The 19,078-nt window shown below is 34.8% G+C and overlaps 1 pseudogene; it reads left to right on the forward strand.

The window, feature by feature from the left end:
• On the forward strand, positions 10,291 to 11,244 carry LOC109350487 (annotated as a pseudogene).

Here is a 19,078-nt window from a genome sequence, read left to right on the forward strand (position 1 = left end):
TCAAATTACTCAAACGACAATTACAACAAATAATGATAGAGTCATTTGGCAAAACTCTGGAGATGGGGTCCTTTCATTCAAACAAGCTTACTTGCATTGCATTCCTACTGCTCTCCAACATAACTGGTTCAAGAGCATTTGGTCAAGGGTCATTCCTCCTTCTAAAACTTTTATTACTTGGAGATGGTTGCATAACAACGTGCCAACTGATGAAAACCTTAATAAACGTGGCTGCCAAATAGTATCCAGGTGTAGCATCTGTACTTGTAATATGGAATCCTCCAACCACATCTTCCTTTCATGTAAGTTGGCCATTAACGTATGGAATTGGCTTGGTAGCATATTCCATTGCAGCCTCAATACGTCATCCTTGCAAGCTCTTCTTGGCAATTGCAACCTTGGTTGGAATCCTCAACTCAAAGACACTCTTTTATCTTGTATCATTATAGCAATTAGCCAAATTTGGAACACAAGAAACAAAATAAGATTTGAGGACAACAATGTAACTTTTAGTAGAGTTATCACAAATCTCAGATTGGACATTGCCTTATATGGTAAGCTTTACCATTCATGTTCCAACTCCTCTACATGGACTTCTCAATCCTCAGAAGTCTGGATATCCAAAATCAATCATAGAAGAGGTCCTAAAATGGTGGAGGTCATATGGCAAGCCCCAAGGCTGGGTTGGACAAAAGTGAATACTGATGGTGCAGCTTTTGGCTCTCTTGGTCATGCAGGGGGTGGTGGAATCTTCAGGTCTGCTTCGGGGGATTGCATTGCTTGCTTTGCTGCTTATTATGGGATAAAGGATTCTCTTTTTGTTGAATTAAGCTCTGTTATACTGGCTATGGATCTAGCTTATTCGAAAGGTTGGCATGTGCTTTGGTTGGAATGTGACTCTTCATTAGCAGTGGACATTTTTTAAGGTAAAGTCGTGGTGCCGTGGAATTTGGATGCCAGATGGTTTCTTTGTAAGAAATTATTGTCCAAAATGATCTTCAAGATCTCTCACATCTATAGGGAAGGCAATGCTTGTGCCGATAAGCTAGCTAAATTTGGAACCTCCTCCAAGTGCTTCACTTGGTGGAACTCCTTTCCAAACTTCATAAGTTATGATTGCTCTAGGAATTGGTTGGGTCTCCCTAACTATAGGTTAAGATATGATGAATAAAGGAGACAAAAAAAAGATAAGATTAAGGTTTTGAACAGCATAAGCCTCGCCCAAGCGAGGGATTTATCGCTCAAACGACAATTCCGAGGAAAATCAGCAGAAAACACTGACATCCCTCGCCCAAGCGAGGTAGTGTCGCTCGGGCGCTATTCAAGACCAAAAACAGCTAAACTCACTGTTTCTCTCTCGCCCAAGCGAGGGAGCCTCGCCCAAGCGAGAGAGCCTCGCTCAGGCGAGGATATCAAGCAGGAAAATATTATCTTCTCTCGCCCGGGCGAGGTGGTCAGGCATGGAAAGTCATCTTCTCTCGCTCAAGCGAGAATCCCTAGCTTGAGCGAGATTGTAGCAGTTAGGCCTGAAATAGACAGTTCTGGAAAATGAGGTGGTCATCAACACACTTCTGAAGAAAATTTTGGCACGAAATATAGAGAGAATATGATAGAAATCGTGGAAACGATTTTATTTCACATGATTCTTTGTATTTCTCATGATCAGAGTGTTGTAATGGCAAGGATGAGTGGTTAGTTCTTCGTTGTTGGGATTTGAAATGTAATATTCTTACCTTGTAAAAAATAAAATAAATAATATTTAGGGTTTAGAAAAAAATTATTAGGCATCCATAAAGTATTCTCTTTATAAATGAAGAGACAAGTATTTTTTCACTATGTTTTTAATGACAAAAGTTTTCATTATAATTAAAATGATAAATATGTCATTGAATTTTTTGAAGTATTTATCTCTGCATTAATAGAACTCTACCTTTTCATGAAATATAATCCAAATTAATCATCTGCCGCTATAAATTAATTGCATTTAACCACAAATCAGGATGACAAGCACTAGGGTGGACGCAAGTAGCTTATATTTCCTATATCCTCACTTATTTACATGTATATCTAATAGATTACTCAGAAGGGTCAAATTGGGGTAACACTGAATTCTGCATGGGTTGTCCCAATATCTCAATCAAAAGAAGACAAAGACGCAGCATCTCGGAGTCTTGCTTTTATGTATGACTGGTTCATGGAACCACTATACTCTGGTACATATCCTGCTGTAATGGTTAACAAAAGTCGGGGAGCGTTTGCCTAAGTTTACAAGAAGGCAATTTTTTATGGTGAAAGGGTCCTTTAATTTTATAGGGTTGAACTATTACACTTCAGCTTATGCAGTCAATACTCCTTGCCAACAAGGAAAGCCGACCGTGTTTACAGATTCTTGTGTTAGAAATTATAAATTTCTATTTCTAAGGAGCACATCCCTTAGATTTCTATTTATTTTCGGGGTTACATTATAAGTGATCTAATTACTGACTCCCTTAGATTTTTAAAAGGTTATAACGGATATGGGCTTAATGGGTGGATACCCATCAGCTAGGTTAACCCATAGGGGATAATGGGAACCCTATTAGTTAACACATCAGGAAGGTTAGGTTATGGTCCCCAACACACCAAATCAAATTTAATTTTCTCATCTCCCCGTCAGAGTGAAAACGCAAGTCCCAAGAGGAATCAAGGATTTGGTTGAAGAAGGCCATCATACCACATCTCTTTCAGAAACGTGGATCAAAGGAGCACATCCAGGAACATGGATTCAGGTATGACACTGCATCCTTTGATTCATAAATGTGTGTGAGAATCATTAAATTCAAGATCCTAGGATTGATATTTCACCGATCATAAGGAATTTCCAACAAGTGGTATCAAAGCGTAGGTTCTGAATTTTATGATTATTCATTAAGGGTGTTTTCCCCAATCTTGTATGAAAATTTGGGGATTATTAAATTACGTTTCCGCTATTATGTTATAAAGATTGGGAATTTAGGGTTTAATTTGGGAATTTATGCAATCTGATTATTGCATAATTGTTTTGAAATATATGAATTGATAAAGATTGGGAATTCGTATATATGAATTGTCTTGAAATATTGTGATAAATGTGAACAAAGTTTTTTTTTTGTTTCTTTTATTTGTCAATATTATAACAAAGGTTAGTGATGATAATGGTATGATGTTTTCAATTCAGTGAATTCATACCATGTTTTCAATTCAGTGAATTGCTTCCTCGCTGCAATGTTTGATTTTTTTTTTTATAATTTTAAATTGTGAATTATACTGGATTCAAATCATAGTGAATTGCTTCCTCGCTGCAGTGGGATGTTCCTTAATGCTATTTATGCTATTTCCACTGTTACATATATATATATAATACGTTCTCTGTTACATACATACATATATATATATATATACATATATATATAATACGTTCTCTGTTACATATATATATATATAACATATCACCAAAGGAATAGAGAATTAATCCTTCTGATTATACTCTCCAAGGCCATGGGCCTCAAAGAAGTTTCAATGACTAGTTGGATATCTGATCTAGTATTTGTTATTCTTTTGGCCATTTATGTTGCAATTATTGAAAGTAGAAATGAGAGTAAGTGGAAAGAAGGTGGATGGTGAGAATAAACCATTATAGATTGGATTAGGTTGATCAAGCTTTCTTGTTTATGCTGCCTCAATACTTGCCTTGAGTGATGGTGCTATGAGATTCTAGCCTTACTTAATGGTCATTTGGCAAATGCTAAACAAGTAGTGGAAGTTCTAGATTTTTTGTTAAACTTTGACTATTTGCTTTTTTCAGTGTTTCAGTCTCTATCCTTTTGTGTCTCGAACGAGCTCAATGTAAATTGAGTTGGGCATGCTTACAGATCAACATGTGTGTCTCTAGGCTTGGCTACTATCTCAGGTTACTTCTACTACTTGTTTAGCATTTGACAAATGACTACCAAGCAAGACTAGAATCACGTACCACCATCACTCAAGGCAAGTATTGAGGCAACACAAACAAGAAAGTTTAATCAACCTAATCCAATTTATAATAGTTTGTTCCCACCATTCACCTCTTTACACTTACTCTCAATTTTACTTTCAATAATTGCAATATAACTAGCCAGAAGAATAACAAATATTAAATCAGTTATCCAAATAACTATTTATACTCCTTTGAGGCCCATGGCCTTGGAGAGTATACTACAAAATATTTTATATTTAGTGGATGTTTTTTATGTAATTAGCGGAAGTTTTTAACCTCCACAATATAACTAGGAGATGTGTAAAGAACTGCAATAGTTATGACCGCTAGAAGCGTCCTGTGGAGGTTTTAGAAAACCTCTGGAACCGATAAATTTGCAGTTGTTTATTGATGGAGGTTTTTAACCTCCACTAATTGAGGAAGTTTTTGTGGCATTTATCTTGGAGGTAACATTCCTTAAGACATCAATTGATTTTACTACAATTAAGACAACCTTCCTTACGACAAAGGTAGAAGATTCCTTAGCCAGCTTCTCCAGTTGATTGTCATTTATAGTTTGTCTTCAGGAGTCGGCGAGAGTTTCACCTGGAGTTTTAAGTAAGGTAGCATCATTATGAATGCAAAGACCAAGGCAAACAAAAATAGTGACTAATGACAAGAACTTACCTTCAGTTTAGGAACCCCATCCACCTTTTTTGTTGTTGTAAGTAACCAGCAGTGAAACAATAATCAGTGAAAAATAAATATTGAAAGAAAACTAACATTAGAGTATACTAAAAAATCCAGATGCGATTATTAAAAAGTGATATGAAGGGGTAATTGAAGACGTATTAAAATTCTAAGAACGACCATTAAAAATATATTGACCTAGTTGGCTTGACTGAAAATTTGGATTATTGGATATATAGAACCCAATTAAATGAAGAAGTGTCAAATAAAGATATTATACTTACAATTAAATTTCTGCATGTTTCTGTATCTTTCTTTTCTGGAGCTTGGAGCAAATGTTCTTGACGCTTCACTTAAATTTGGTATAGAGGCTCTCGTATCTACAAAAAGTTCTACATCATACCGTGCTAATGCGGATCCATCAGCTAAGAAGAAGTGTTAATTGTATCCAACAATAGCACTAAGAAGAAATTCTCTAGTGCGATTCTGAAGCCTTTTGGCACTAATTTCAAGAATCAAAACCGCAATGGGAATAAGGCTAAGAACATCAGTCGCAACAAGAATTGGAACCCTCCGAAGGTCCAATATGCTAAGCCACCTACTAAGAATGACTCTCGAAACCTGTTCACCTGCTTCAAGTGTGGGGAACCAGGTCATATGGCACGCAGTGTAGAAATAAACCAATGGATCGTCCTCCACAGGCCAACATGGTCGATGAGCCGTTTGTGGTTGTATTATCTTAGGTCACTATGGTTGGAGGAATTGATGCATGGTGGATAGATATTGGCGCATCCCACCATGTCTACTGTGATTGTGCTATGTTCAAAACATACACGGATGGTAATGACAAAAAGGTGATGTTGGCTGACTCTCACACCACTGTTGTTGCTGGAACTGGTGATATGGATTTGAAGTTTATATCTAGGAAGACTCTGATTCTCAAAAATGTAATGCACACTCCAGATATGAGGAAGAATCTAGTTTCTGGTTATATTCTTAATAAGGTTGGTTTTACCCACATCAGATGAGCAGACTAATATACTCTTACTAGGAATAGGGTATTTTTTGGGAAAGTGGACGTCATTGATGACATGTTTAAATTAAATGTTGATGTTTCTATTAATAAAACTTTAGATTTTGTTTATATGGTGTGTGAATTTAATATTTGGCATTCTAGACTTTCTCATATTAATAAACATGCAATTTCAAATTTGAGTAGCTTATGTTTAATTCCAAAGCTATCTAAAAATGATTTTGAAATTTGTGAATCATGCAGTCAAGCGAAAATTTCAAAAAAACCTCATAAATCAGAAATGCGAGAATCTGAACCTTTAGATTTAATACATTTAGATATATGTGAATTAGATAGAACGTTAACTAGAAATGGTAAACATTATTTTATCACTTTTATTGATGACTGTTCTGATTTTACTTATGTATATCTTATATAAAATAAAAGTGAACCACTTGACATGTTTAAGTTATATGTAACTGAAATTGAAAATCAACTCAACAAAAAAATAAAGAAACTCAGAAGCGATAGATGCACTATTCATGAAACAATTGCACCATATTCACCTGAAATGAATGGTAAACCTGAAAGAAAGAATGAACTTTAACTAAATTAGTTGTAGCTATTATATTAAGTTTTGGTGCAGCACCCTCTTGGTGGGGTGAAATTTTATTAACTGTATGCTATGTGCTAAATAGAGTCCCCAAGACTAAAAGTAAAATTTCCCCATATGAAATTATTAACAATAAACAACTAAACTTGTCTTATTTGAGAACTTGGGGTTGTTTGGCCTATTTCGGATATCAGACCCCAAGGGAGTTAAACTCACAAGTAGAGCCTATGAATGCGTATTCATTGGGTATGCTATAAACAACAAGGTGTATAGGTTTTATGACCATAACACGAAAGTATCATTGAGTCTAACGATGCAGACTTCAATGAAATGAAATTCTCTTTTAAATTGAGGAATCGTGGGGCACAACAACTAGTAACATACATGTGATTAACAATAATGATAATAACGATGGGTTAGAAATAGAACCTATAAGGAGTAAGAAAACAAGGACTGCTAAAGAGTATGGACCTGATTATATAGTCTATACATTGGAAGAGGATCCATTAATCCTCCAAGAGGCTTTGACCTCTTTGGATGTTAATTTGTGGAAAGAGGCCATAAATGATGAGATGGATTCTCTAGAGTTTTTAACAAGACCTGGCATTTAGCTAACTTGCCTCTTGGTTGCAAACCTATTGGTTGTAAATGGATATTGAAAAAGAAACTGAAACCTAATGGCACAGTGGATAAATACAAGGCTTGCCTTGTAGCTAAGGATTTCAAGCAAAGGGAGAATGTAGATTTCTTTGACACTTTTTCACCTGTTACTATAATAACATTCATTAGAACACTAATTTCGCTCGTTGTGATACATAATTTATTAGTACATCAAATGGATGTTAAGACTGCTTTCGTAAATGGTGATTTGGAAGAAGAAATCTATATGGAACAACCTGAAGATTTTGTAATACATGGGCAATAAAATAAGGTTTGCAAGTTAGATAAGTTGTTGTATGGTCTTAAGCAAGGACCTAAACAATGGCATGAAAAGTTTAATGACTTCATGATCTCGAATGAGTTTAAGGTGAATGAAAGTGATAAATGCATTCATTACAAATCATAAAAGGACATTTGCACTACCATATGTCTCTATGTAGACAACCTACTCATATTTTGTTCCAACATTTATGTTGTGAATAATGTGAAATCATTGTTGTGTAATAACTTTGATATGAAAGACCTTGGAGAGGCAAGTGTAATCCTTGGTATAAAAATTACTAGGTCAAAAGAAGAAATTTATTTGGATCAATCTCACTATGTGGAAAAGATCTTAAAGAAATATAAATACTTTGATTGTATACATGCTAGCTCACCATATGATCCAAGTGTAAAAAAATTAAGAACACTAGTGAAGGTGTAAGGCAAGCTGAGTATGTTAGCATCATTGGTAGCCTTCGGTATGCCACTGATTGAACAAGACCTGATATTGCCTATGTTGTGGGATTATTATGCAGGTTTACCAACAGACCTACCATAGAGCATTGACCTACTATAGAAAGGGTAATGGGATACCTTAAGAAAACAAGGAACCTTCGATTATATTACCAAAGGTTTCCAGTTGTCCTAGAAGGATTCAGTGATGTTGATTGCAACACTCTTTCACATGATTCCAAAGCACTAGTGGTTATATATTTAGCATAGCTGGTTGGGCTGTTTCTTGGAAGTCAAAGAAACAGACTAATTTGGCTCAATCCACTATGGAAGCTGAGATGATAGCACTAGCAACAGCTAGTGAAGAAGCAAGTTGGTTGAGAAGCTTGCTTGCAGAGATTTCCCTATGGGAAAAACCGATTCCAGTTGTGTTAGTCCACTGTGATAGTATTACGCCTATTGCAAACATTGAGAACCGCTTATATAACGATAAGAAATTCGTCGTAAGCACAACACTATTAGAGACTTACTCTCTACAAGAGTTGTTAGAGTGGATCATGTACGCACTGAGAATAACTTAGCAGGTCCTTTGATGAAAGGACTAGCTAGAGAGAAAGTCCATAATATTTCTCATATTATGAGACTATTGCCCTTAGAACGAGGATCACTCATGATGGTAACCCGACCTAGCTGACTAGAGATCCCAAGAAAGAGGTTCAACGGGTAATAACAAGTCGTGAAGTGATATGAGAATGAACATGCTATAAAATTATGAGAAGCATGATTCCTGCAGCACATGTAAGGATGCGTTAAACTCTTAATGAGATCTATACTCTAATTGGAATGCAGTACCTAGGCTACATGAGTACTCTTGATAGACTCACCTATGTGAATGTGGAAGTGAGGGCCGCTTCCTATGAAATTTTGGGCCATGAGTTTCTAGAGCGTTCACTATACTAGGATAGACGTGCATGGTCTTAAATGCACGGGCTTTACAAAATACACATTTGAAAAGGTTGTATGTGGTTTGATGTTGGAGATAGAGTTCAAGACTACGAGTCACTCTAGTAAAATCTGGATCTTATTCACTATGCAAAGGTTCAAGTCGTATGACACCTTTGTTTATGCACAATCTTATTGAGACCACAGAAATTCCCGGAAATCGTTTTTTAATTTGAAGTGGGGGATTGTTGGAATTTGTTGAAAGAATGATGTTTTGAAGTGAAATAAAAAATTCACTAGTCCCACTTTGCTTGGAGGAGAGAAGTTGAAAGGCTTTATAAGCCTCAAGTTGCGGCCCAACATTCTTTTTAATAAAATATTTATTTATTTATTTACTTAATTTTTTTGGGCCTTTTGGGCTTAGACCATGTGTTGACCAAGTCAACACACACATGCAACAAGGAAAGATCTATTAGAGGGTCATTGTAGGAGATCTCGGCCATTACGATAAAGCTACTGGTAATAGAGTTGTTAAAGAGTCATTGGCGGACTGAGGCTATAAATAAAGGTCTCATTCCCTCATTATAATTCACAGTTGAAGGCGTTTACTTCTCAACTTCTCTTCCCCCTTATATTCCGCCAATGCATTTTCAGCAACCTTCTCCCTCTTTCTTTTCGTAACCGTTTAGAATTGGCACATGCAGCCAAAGTGGAAATTTTGAGAACTGACACTAGTAGTCAGTATTGTGGAAAAAGAATTGGCATGGGTAGCCATACTATGGGAATTCAAGAATTGGCACTGGTAGCTATATTGTGGGTGTATTCGAGAGCGATTCTTATAGTATAGTAAGAAATCGTATAACAGAAAACTGAGTTGTTTTATCCTGGGGACGACGTGGTTGATAGTGCGTTTGCACAATTTTAGCAGTACCACGAATCGTCTTAAAAAGAGCGATATGATCGTGACTTAACCAGTAATGATTATTATGTGTCATTCAGAATTGTTGTGAGCTACAGTAACAACATATTTCAACCCGCCAAAGACTTGTAATTCTTATTTTCAGCTTCCAGGTATCCTTAGAGGCATTTATATCTTTGATGAAATTCACTCTACGTGCCATGACTAATTATAAAAGGAGAAAACAAAGACATATTAGACAAATACAAATCACTGAATATAACAGGCATGGAGAAATAGTTGAATCCATTACCGTGCTTGGTTGAGAAGAAAACAACAAATATCTTACATGACTTAATAGAACCACAACTTATATATCTTATATTCCGTTCTCCCTTTCTCCATTCAATACAAATACTTTGTCATTTTTATCTTACCACAAATATATTAGATTGAATGTTATGTTTCTCTATTCTACTTAATTGATTTGTTGTTATGCTTTCTCTCACTTGAAATACTTTTCCATGATAGTTTCGGTGTCTAAGAGGAATCAGTAAAATATTTTAGGAGTATCAAAGAGTATTTGGAAAGTATCGAATTTATAATTTATTTATTTTCCAAAAACTAATTTTCATACTCTATGGATATGTATTGGTAAATTATGAGAGACTATCGGTATCAGATACAAATAGGTAAAGGATAGTGAAGTATTAGTGATTATCATATAAAAAATCATATTTTGCATATTTTGATATGATTACTTATATTTCGTCTTGTTTCTCTATTTTCAACAAGTAACACTTCCCATGTGTTTCTTGTGGCTGAATGTTGATAAAATTTTGATTCTCTTTAGCCAACAAGAGGATATTTCAATTGTGGCCAAGACCTATGCTTTCTATCTCACAACTATGATCCTTAAAAGCCTACTTCAGCACTCAATGCATAACCCTTCCTACCATGTTTAGTTCTATTGTAACACTAGCATCGCACATACCAGTTAACATACTACTCTCCAAGGTCATGGGCCTCAAAGGAGTCTCAATGATTGTTTGGATAACTGATCTAATATTTGTTATTCTTTTGGTTAGTTATGTGAATTATTGAAAATAGAAATGAGAGTAAGTGGAAAGAAGGTGGATGGTGGGAACATACCATTGTAAATTGGATTAGGTTGGTCAAGCTTTCTTGTTTATGTTGCCTCAATACTTGCCTTGAGCGGTGGTGCGATGAGATTGTAGTCTTGCTTGGTGGTCATTTGGCAAATTCTAAACAAGTAGTGGAAGTTCTAGTTATTTTGTTAAACTTTGACTATTTGCTTTTTTCAGTGTTTTAGTCTCTATCCACTTGTGTTTCGACACGTGTCTCGAACGAGCTTGGTGCAAATCGAGCTAGACATGCTTACATATCAACATGTGTGTCACTAGGAGTGGTTATCATCTTGGATTGCATCGAGAGCGTATTAATGGTGGCTGCTAGAAAATTTTGGGAACCTGTTTAGCCATGATAAGGGAATTATAAAGGGAGTGAAGAAGGGAATGTTGGTGTTTTCTCTTGTTGAAGTATTTGATTTTCCTGTGGTAGTTTGTGGAGGCATTTTGAGAGAGACAGTTAGGCCATAGTTTAGAACGTATACTAATCTTAGTGGATACTATTTTCTGGGTCTACCATTAAGTGTAGTTTTTGCATTCAAACTTAGAATGAGTCTTATTGGGTGGAAGAGACTGTTGTGGCTCAAACACTAGTCTCTACAAGAGAGGTTCATGATTCAATTGTAACGTAAATTAATATTATAATGGTTATCAAAATGATTGAGTACTCGCACTTTAGGGGAGTACCACGGTTTGTACACAACACTCTTATTGACATATATGTTCCTAAAATATGATGTACCTTCCTAGTGTTTGCCTACGAGTTTTCTTATGAATTATACTGTGTATAAATCTTGACGGTGTATAAAAATGATACTATTTTTTATAGAAAAAATATATATTGATAGTGTAAGAGTTTTATATATTATTATTATGTCATCTATCATTTATATTTAATCATCATTTAGCTCTTACCAAAAAAAATTAATGCAAATGAATTGTGAAGATATACTCAAAACTTTACATTAATACTATAAGTAAATGTATATTACACTCCGCATATCTAGTAGGACCAACATTTTAGAATTTACGGCACAAAAAGTTTGTTATGATATCTCAATCACCTAATTCCAAAAGAAAAAATATGTATGGCTTCAAATTCATATTGTCTCCAACATTAGGTGAGTAAGAATTAGACACGCCTCAAATACGTAGCAACTTTATGTCCATTGGGCCTGATAAACCAATTGGGCCTAAGAGACTTTAAATGTCGGTTCACCTTATTTTTGTTGTGGCTTTCCGTATGTCTCCGAAGTAATTGTGGTTTATTTAATTGGGCCTAAGACATAAACCAAACGTGCTTTTATTTTTGTTGCCACTTTTCACCTATATTTTAGTGAACTTGTACAATTCTAAAACATAGCCACAGACATCCTTGTTTTTATTGTTATAAAAATAAATTAATAAAATTTGCCTTGGGGCATAATTATAAAAAAGAGAAAAATGTTAACTGAACAACAATTATAAAGTAGTATTTATTTTAAATTGAGCAATAACTGAACTTATTTTTTATGGGAGCGATAACAAAATTAATTACAAATCAAACTATGAAATAAGCAAATTAATACCCAAACTTAAAAGAAAAGTAACCAGATATATTAACTAATCAATTCACAGAAAGGATTTAAGTAAGGGGTGTTAATAAGAGAAGAAGGGGATATAAATAATTAAATATTAAGAGAATAAATAATCTCCTTAGAAGATAACTTATCTTCTCTAGTCAGTAAAAGTATGACATATAGATATTAAATTCTGTTTTAATGTGTCCAATGACACATTTTAATTTCCCAAAAAAATTAAGTTTATATTAGCCATTGATGGGTTTATAAAATATATGTGCATAAGTATATTTTAATATATATTATTATCAATATATTTTTGTACATTATTAGTATACAATTTATCATTAGTATCTTTATTTTTATTTAAGAGTTGGTGATAATTAATACTTGAATAATCATCCAGTGTGATTGTAAAACACTTTTGAGCTATACATAGACTAATTTCTAGTGTATTTAAAACTGATGTATTTTATAAGATTTCATTTAAATTGTGCTCTTTTTTATACAAAATATACTTAATAGACAATTTGAATAAAAATCTTACACAAAAAAAAAGACAACAAATTTTCAAACACAATAATATAATCAGAAGGAGTAATTCTCTATTAGTTTGGTCGTTTGGTGATAGAATAATGTCAAGATGTGTACACTTATTAAAGCTTAAGGAACACCTCTATTTTCCCACGAGGAAAAATAAAAAGATCTTAGTGTTGTTTGATGTATGATAATTAATTAAGAAGTAAATGTGAGTCTCTCATAGGGATGGCGACAGGATCAAATGGATGTGGCTAATATTTTCCAGTACTCATAATTGTAATATTTGTAAGTACTTATATCCGATATACATGAATACCAACAGGTTTTTAAGTTTAAAAATATATGTATATATATTTAATAATTAATATATATAAAATAATTATTATATAAATAATAAATTTTATCTAAATATTAATAAAACATTTAATTAAAAAGGAAATTTATAAATACATAAATACCTACAATGCGGTTATTATAATATTTATTATTATCAATAAGCTATTTTTATCAATATCCTTTGTGGATATTTTAGCAAATATCCATGGGATAGTTTTTTGCTATCCTAAATCTCTAGTGATTAAGGTGCTATAAAGTAACATTTCTTGCACATAATTAGAAAAATAGATCTTTTCATATGAAGCTTGCATGTAACCATGTGATGGAAGGGAATAGCATTCCATGAACCATAGTTTGTAAGTACTCCATGAGTTACACACAAAATAAAACAATCAAATAATTTCACTATTTAATAACAATATTTTTTTTACAAATCACAAATTATGATACGGAAATTAAATGAAAATTTGTCTGAAAATTTAGAACCATGTAAAGAAAAGGTTATATTCCCACAATACTATGTTAGATAACCGTTTTGTTTTAGTGTTTACGGTGAATAAAACTGATTAATGGTCATTTTATTGACATTGAAATTATGGTCGGTTATGTCTTGTTTTCTGGTTTGAATAAGGTTATATATGAAGCCTTATCTGATGAATACAAAGTATGCAAGTTTTCTACCTTTCTACTATTTTTCATTTTATGAGTTATAACAATTGGTACAACTACGCAAGGGGTCTTATATAGAGTGATAGAGTGTGTGTAATAAAGTGTGTGTAAGAAGTGTGAGCTAAACACACAGAGAAAGGTAAGATGTCAATATAAGATAAGTTTGTGCAACCATCCATTCTGAGATTTGATGGTCATTATGATTATTGGTCAATGATGATGGAGAATTTCATCAGGACCAAGCAGATGTGGAGCCTGGTGGATGGAGGGATCCCTGCTACGGCAATTGGGACAGCACCAACAAGTGAAACATAAAGGAAGGCCGTGGAGGAGGCCAAACTCAAAGATCTGAAGGTCAAGAATTTCTTATTTCAGGTAATTGATAGAGAAATCTTGGAAACAATTGTTGACTAACAGACGTCGAAGGCGATTTGGAATTCAATGAAACTGAAGTATCAAGGGTCCACAAGGTGAAAAGGGCACAACTTCAAGCCTTGAGAAGGAGTTTGAGTTGTTGGTCATGAAAGATGAGAGAAGATAGACAACTTTTGGGACGAACCTTGACTTTGGTGAACAAGATGAAGTCAAATGGTGAGAGAATGGAGCAAAGTATAGTGGTTAGTAAGATACTTAGATCATTGATGGCTAAGTTCAATTATGTTGTTTGCTCAATAGAGGAGTCAACTTATCTAAGTACTTTGAGCATTGATGAGTTGCATGGTAGTCTGTTGGTTCATGAACAAAGAATGTAGGGATACCAAGAGAAAGAACATGTGTTGGAAGTGGCTCAAGAAGATAGATCAAGTAGAGGAAGGAGTCGAGGTGTGTTTAGAGGAGGACGTGGCAGAGGTAGAGGGAGACAACCTCTAAACAGAGCAATTATTGAGTATTTCAAACGTCATAGGTTGGGGAATTTCCAATATGAGTGTCCTAGCTGGGAAAAGAAGGCAAATTATGCTAAGTTAGAAGAAGAAGAAGAGATTTTGTTGATGTCTTATGAAGAACCTCAGCAAACAAATAAATAAGATATATGGTATCTTAACTCGGGCAGTAATAATCATATGACAGGGAACAAATAATGGTTTTTGAATTTAGAAGCAGACTTCAACGGGACATTAAAACTTAGAAATGATATGAGAATGGTAGTGGCAGCAAAAGGAAGTATAATGATGAAATTAAAAGGCATAACTCAAGTAATATCTGATGTCTACTATGTTCTTGAGCTTAAAAACAATTTATTAAGCATAGGACAACTTCAAGAGAAAGGGGTTAACCATTCTAATTCAGGACGGGACTTGTAAAGTATTTCATCCTATGAGGTTGTTGATTATGCAAACTAACATGAGTGGGAATAGAATGCTTCATGCAAACGAAAAATTCCTTGTGTTTGCAAGCTGAAGTTGAATCAGATAAAGAGGCTCACGTGTGATATTGTCACTTTGGGCATTTGAATCAAAAGGGACTAAGAACACTTACGTACAAGAAAATGGTGATTGGCTTACCCCCTCTAAAAACTCCGAAGGAAATATGCACCACATGCTTAACCGGCAAGCAGCATAGAAATCATGTGGCAAAGAAGAGTTTGTGGAGAGCATCAAAGCAACTTCAGCTAGTATACTCAGATATATGTGGTCCTATCAAACCTACTTCAAACAATGACAAGAGGTACATCTTAAGTTTTATCGATGATTTTTCTCGTAAAACTTGAGTCTATTTTCTACATGAGAGGTCAGAAGCCTTTGTAACATTCAAAAAATATAAGGCTCGTTTTGAAAAGGAGATAGGTGCATACATAACTTGTTTGAGGACAGGTAGAGGTGGTGAGTTCACCTCAAATAAGTTTGGAGAATTTTGCCAATCACAGTACATTAGTAGACAGTTGACAACAACTTATACTCCTTATCAAAATGGAGTTGCCAAAAGAAAAAACGGGACGTTTATGAATGTTGTTCGTTCTATGCTAACCGAAAAACAAGTTCCTAAAGCGTTCTAGCCCGAGGCTGTGAGATGGTGTGTACACATTCAAAATCGATATTCAACAGTAACAATTGAAAACAAAACACCAACAGAGGCATGAAGTGGTGAGACACTAGTGGTAGAGTATTTTCGAATTTTTGGATGTGTAGCACATGTTCATATACCAGACTAAAGGAGAGTAAGTTAGATGACAAGAGCATAAAATGTGTCTTCCTAAGAGTCAGTGATGAATCCAAGGCTTAGAGGTTATATGATCCAATTTCAAAGAAGATCTTTGTCAGTAAAGAGGTTACTTTTGAAGAAGAGAAATGTTGGGACTGGGGCAGAATAAAAGAAGAAATCAAGCAAGATTTATTAGAATGGGAAGATGAGGATGAAAATGATGGAGAGAACGACCTGGATGAAGAGGAAAATGGTGAAACAGGTTCAAACAATGGGCCAAATACATATGGAGAATTGGCTGAAGGGAGGGGTGAACGAGGAAGAAGACCATCAGGTTGGATGGTAGATTATGAAACAGGAGAAGGATTATTTGAAGAAGAAAATCTGAATGTAATGATGATGATGATTATTAAGGATGATCTGGTTTCGTTTGAAGAAGCAATGAAGAGTAAAAATTGGAGAGAAACAATGTCAACATAAATTGAAGCCATAGAAAGGAATAAGACTTGGGAACTTATTGTACTGCCTAAAGGAGTCAAACCTATTGGAGTTAAATGGGTATTCAAAACTAAGCTTAACGAATATGGGGATGTAGATAAGCTCAAAGCAAGACAGGTGGCAAAAGTAGATTACACTGAAGTATTTGCTCCAGTGGCAAGACTTGACACCATCCACGTGATACTCACAATTGCTGCACAATTCAGTTGGGAGGTTTTTCAACTTGATGCGAAGATTGCTTTTCTTCACGGGGAGCTCAAGTAGGAAGTCTTCGTGCAGCAACCCGATGGATGCATAAAGAAAGGAGAAGAAGAGAAAGTCTATAGGCTGAGAAAATCATTGTATGGTCTTAAACAAACGCCTCGAGCTTGGTATAGCAGAATTCAAGCTTACTTTGTGCGATAAGATTTTGAGAAGTGTCTCAATGAACACACATTGTTCATAAAGTCGCAAGGAGGTAAATACTAATACTAAGTCTTTATGTTGATAATTTGATCTTTACTATGAATGATAGAGCCATAGGTGATGAATTTAAAAATTCAATGATGCTAGAATTTGATATGTCTGACTTAGGAAGGATGAGACATTTTCTTGGAATAGAAGTTAAACAGGGATTAGATGGAATTTTCATATGCCAAAGAAGGTATGCATGAGAAGTATTAGCAAGGTTTGACATGGGAGGTTGCAATGCAGTAAAAAAACCGATAGCTCCAGGTACGAGGTTGTTCAAGGATGTAGGTGGAGTTAGAATTGATGAAACTCTATTTAAGCAGGTAGTTGGAAGTCTTATGTACTTAACTATCACTATGACTAACTTGATGTATGGTGTTAAGGTACCTAAAAGGTACAACTGATCTTGGGATTCTTTATAAGAAAGGAGAAAACAACTTGAGATTCATAGCCTTTACAGACAGTGACTATGCCAACGACTTAGACGATCGAAAAAGTACTTCTGGATTTGCATTTATGAGGGGTCTACTGTTGTTTATTGGTCCTCAAAGAAACAATCAGTGGTTGCTCTTTCCACTACGGAAACAGAGTATATAGCAGCATCATTGTGTGCATGTCCGTGCGTCTGGCTCAGAAGAGTGTTGAAGAAAAGGCAGGAACTACAATTATGTGTGATAACAGCTCCGCTAATTATCAAAAAATTCAATGTTTCATGGGAAAAGCAAGCATATTGATGTAAGGTTCCATTTCTTAAGAGACTTGGTGAATGATGAAGTTGTTGAGCCGAGCTACTACAACTCTCATGATGAAATTGCAGATATCATGTCAAAACCAATAAAGTTGGAGTAGTTTGAGAAACTTCGTAGCATGCTTAATGGTTGAAGTTGCTAAAGAGAATAAGGAAGTGTCAAGTTTTATTGTCGCCTAAGCGAGAGGTTGTCGCCCGAGCGAGAGGTTGTCGCTCAAGCAACAATTCACATGTGTAGAAGCCAAAGTCTCTACGTGTCTCTCGCCTGGGCGAGAGGGTGTCACTCAAGCGACAATTTACAGTTTCAGAAACCAAAATCGTTGTGTGACTCTCGCCTGAGCGAGAGAGGGTCGCTCAAGCAACAATTTGCAGATCTAGGAGCCAAATCTTTGTGTGTGTCTCGCTTAAGCAGTCATCATGCTTGCTCAAGCGAGCCTAAAACACAGATGTATTAGTTTAAGGTAGGGATTGTTAATAGCCGTTTTGTTTTAGTGTTTATGGTGAATAAAACCGATTAGTGGCCACTTTATTGACATTGAAATTACGGACGGTTATGTCTTGTTTTCTGGTTTAAATAAGACTATATATAGAGCTCCAGCTAATGAATACAAAGTATGCAAGTTTTGTACCTTTCTACTATTCTTCATTTTCTGAGTTATAACATACTATGATTTATTTTTAATGAAAAGTGGTTAATCCACATAGTTCTCTAGTGATATGCTTCATGTATGTCCTTTCCTATCACTTTATTGTAGGTAGAAGGATTTATTATGAGAATATATCATTACTTTTTATTTTACTCAATTTCGGTTGATTTTGAACTTTTTAATTACCATAAAGCTATGATATTATCATAGATCTCAAAGCCTAAACTTTACCTACTTACACTAATTCATTTAACTTCACGTGGCAAAATCCTACAGCACTTAATATAACCCATACAGCTGGATATTAATGTTATCATCATTTAAAGAATGCTTTTCATTATTGGCCACAATTTGCACTCTGCAGCAGTAAATTTAGAAAGACGAGTTAGTTTGAATTTATGTAATTTAAGGAATGGGTGGGTGCATGATATTTTCCATTGAGGGAATGACACAAGAGCTCATTAAGTTTACACGCTACAACCAAATTAACACACAAAAAACCAAGGCCTGCTGAAGCTAGAAGCCAAATAATTACTTAATAAATCATATACAAATTCTGATCTTCCAATAAAAACTCAGCTCATGTGAACGAAATGGACATGAATCCTTCTATGAATTTTCATGGTATAAGAATGTGAAGAGTGGAAAAGATACATAGGTTCAAGCACAATATCACACATTTCACAATTTTTAAAAAACTCCATTGTTTAAGCACTTATTGGTATTTGTCACTTTATATTATAACTCCTTATTGTTTGATGGTTGAGATTGAGGAATCCAGAAATATATGTTGCATTAACTGATTAAGTATTTTTTTTTTACTAATATAACATATATTTACA

The sequence above is a fragment of the Lupinus angustifolius genome, chromosome LG06 (assembly GCF_001865875.1).
Source record: "Lupinus angustifolius cultivar Tanjil chromosome LG06, LupAngTanjil_v1.0, whole genome shotgun sequence".
NCBI classification, from domain to species: domain Eukaryota; kingdom Viridiplantae; phylum Streptophyta; class Magnoliopsida; order Fabales; family Fabaceae; genus Lupinus; species Lupinus angustifolius.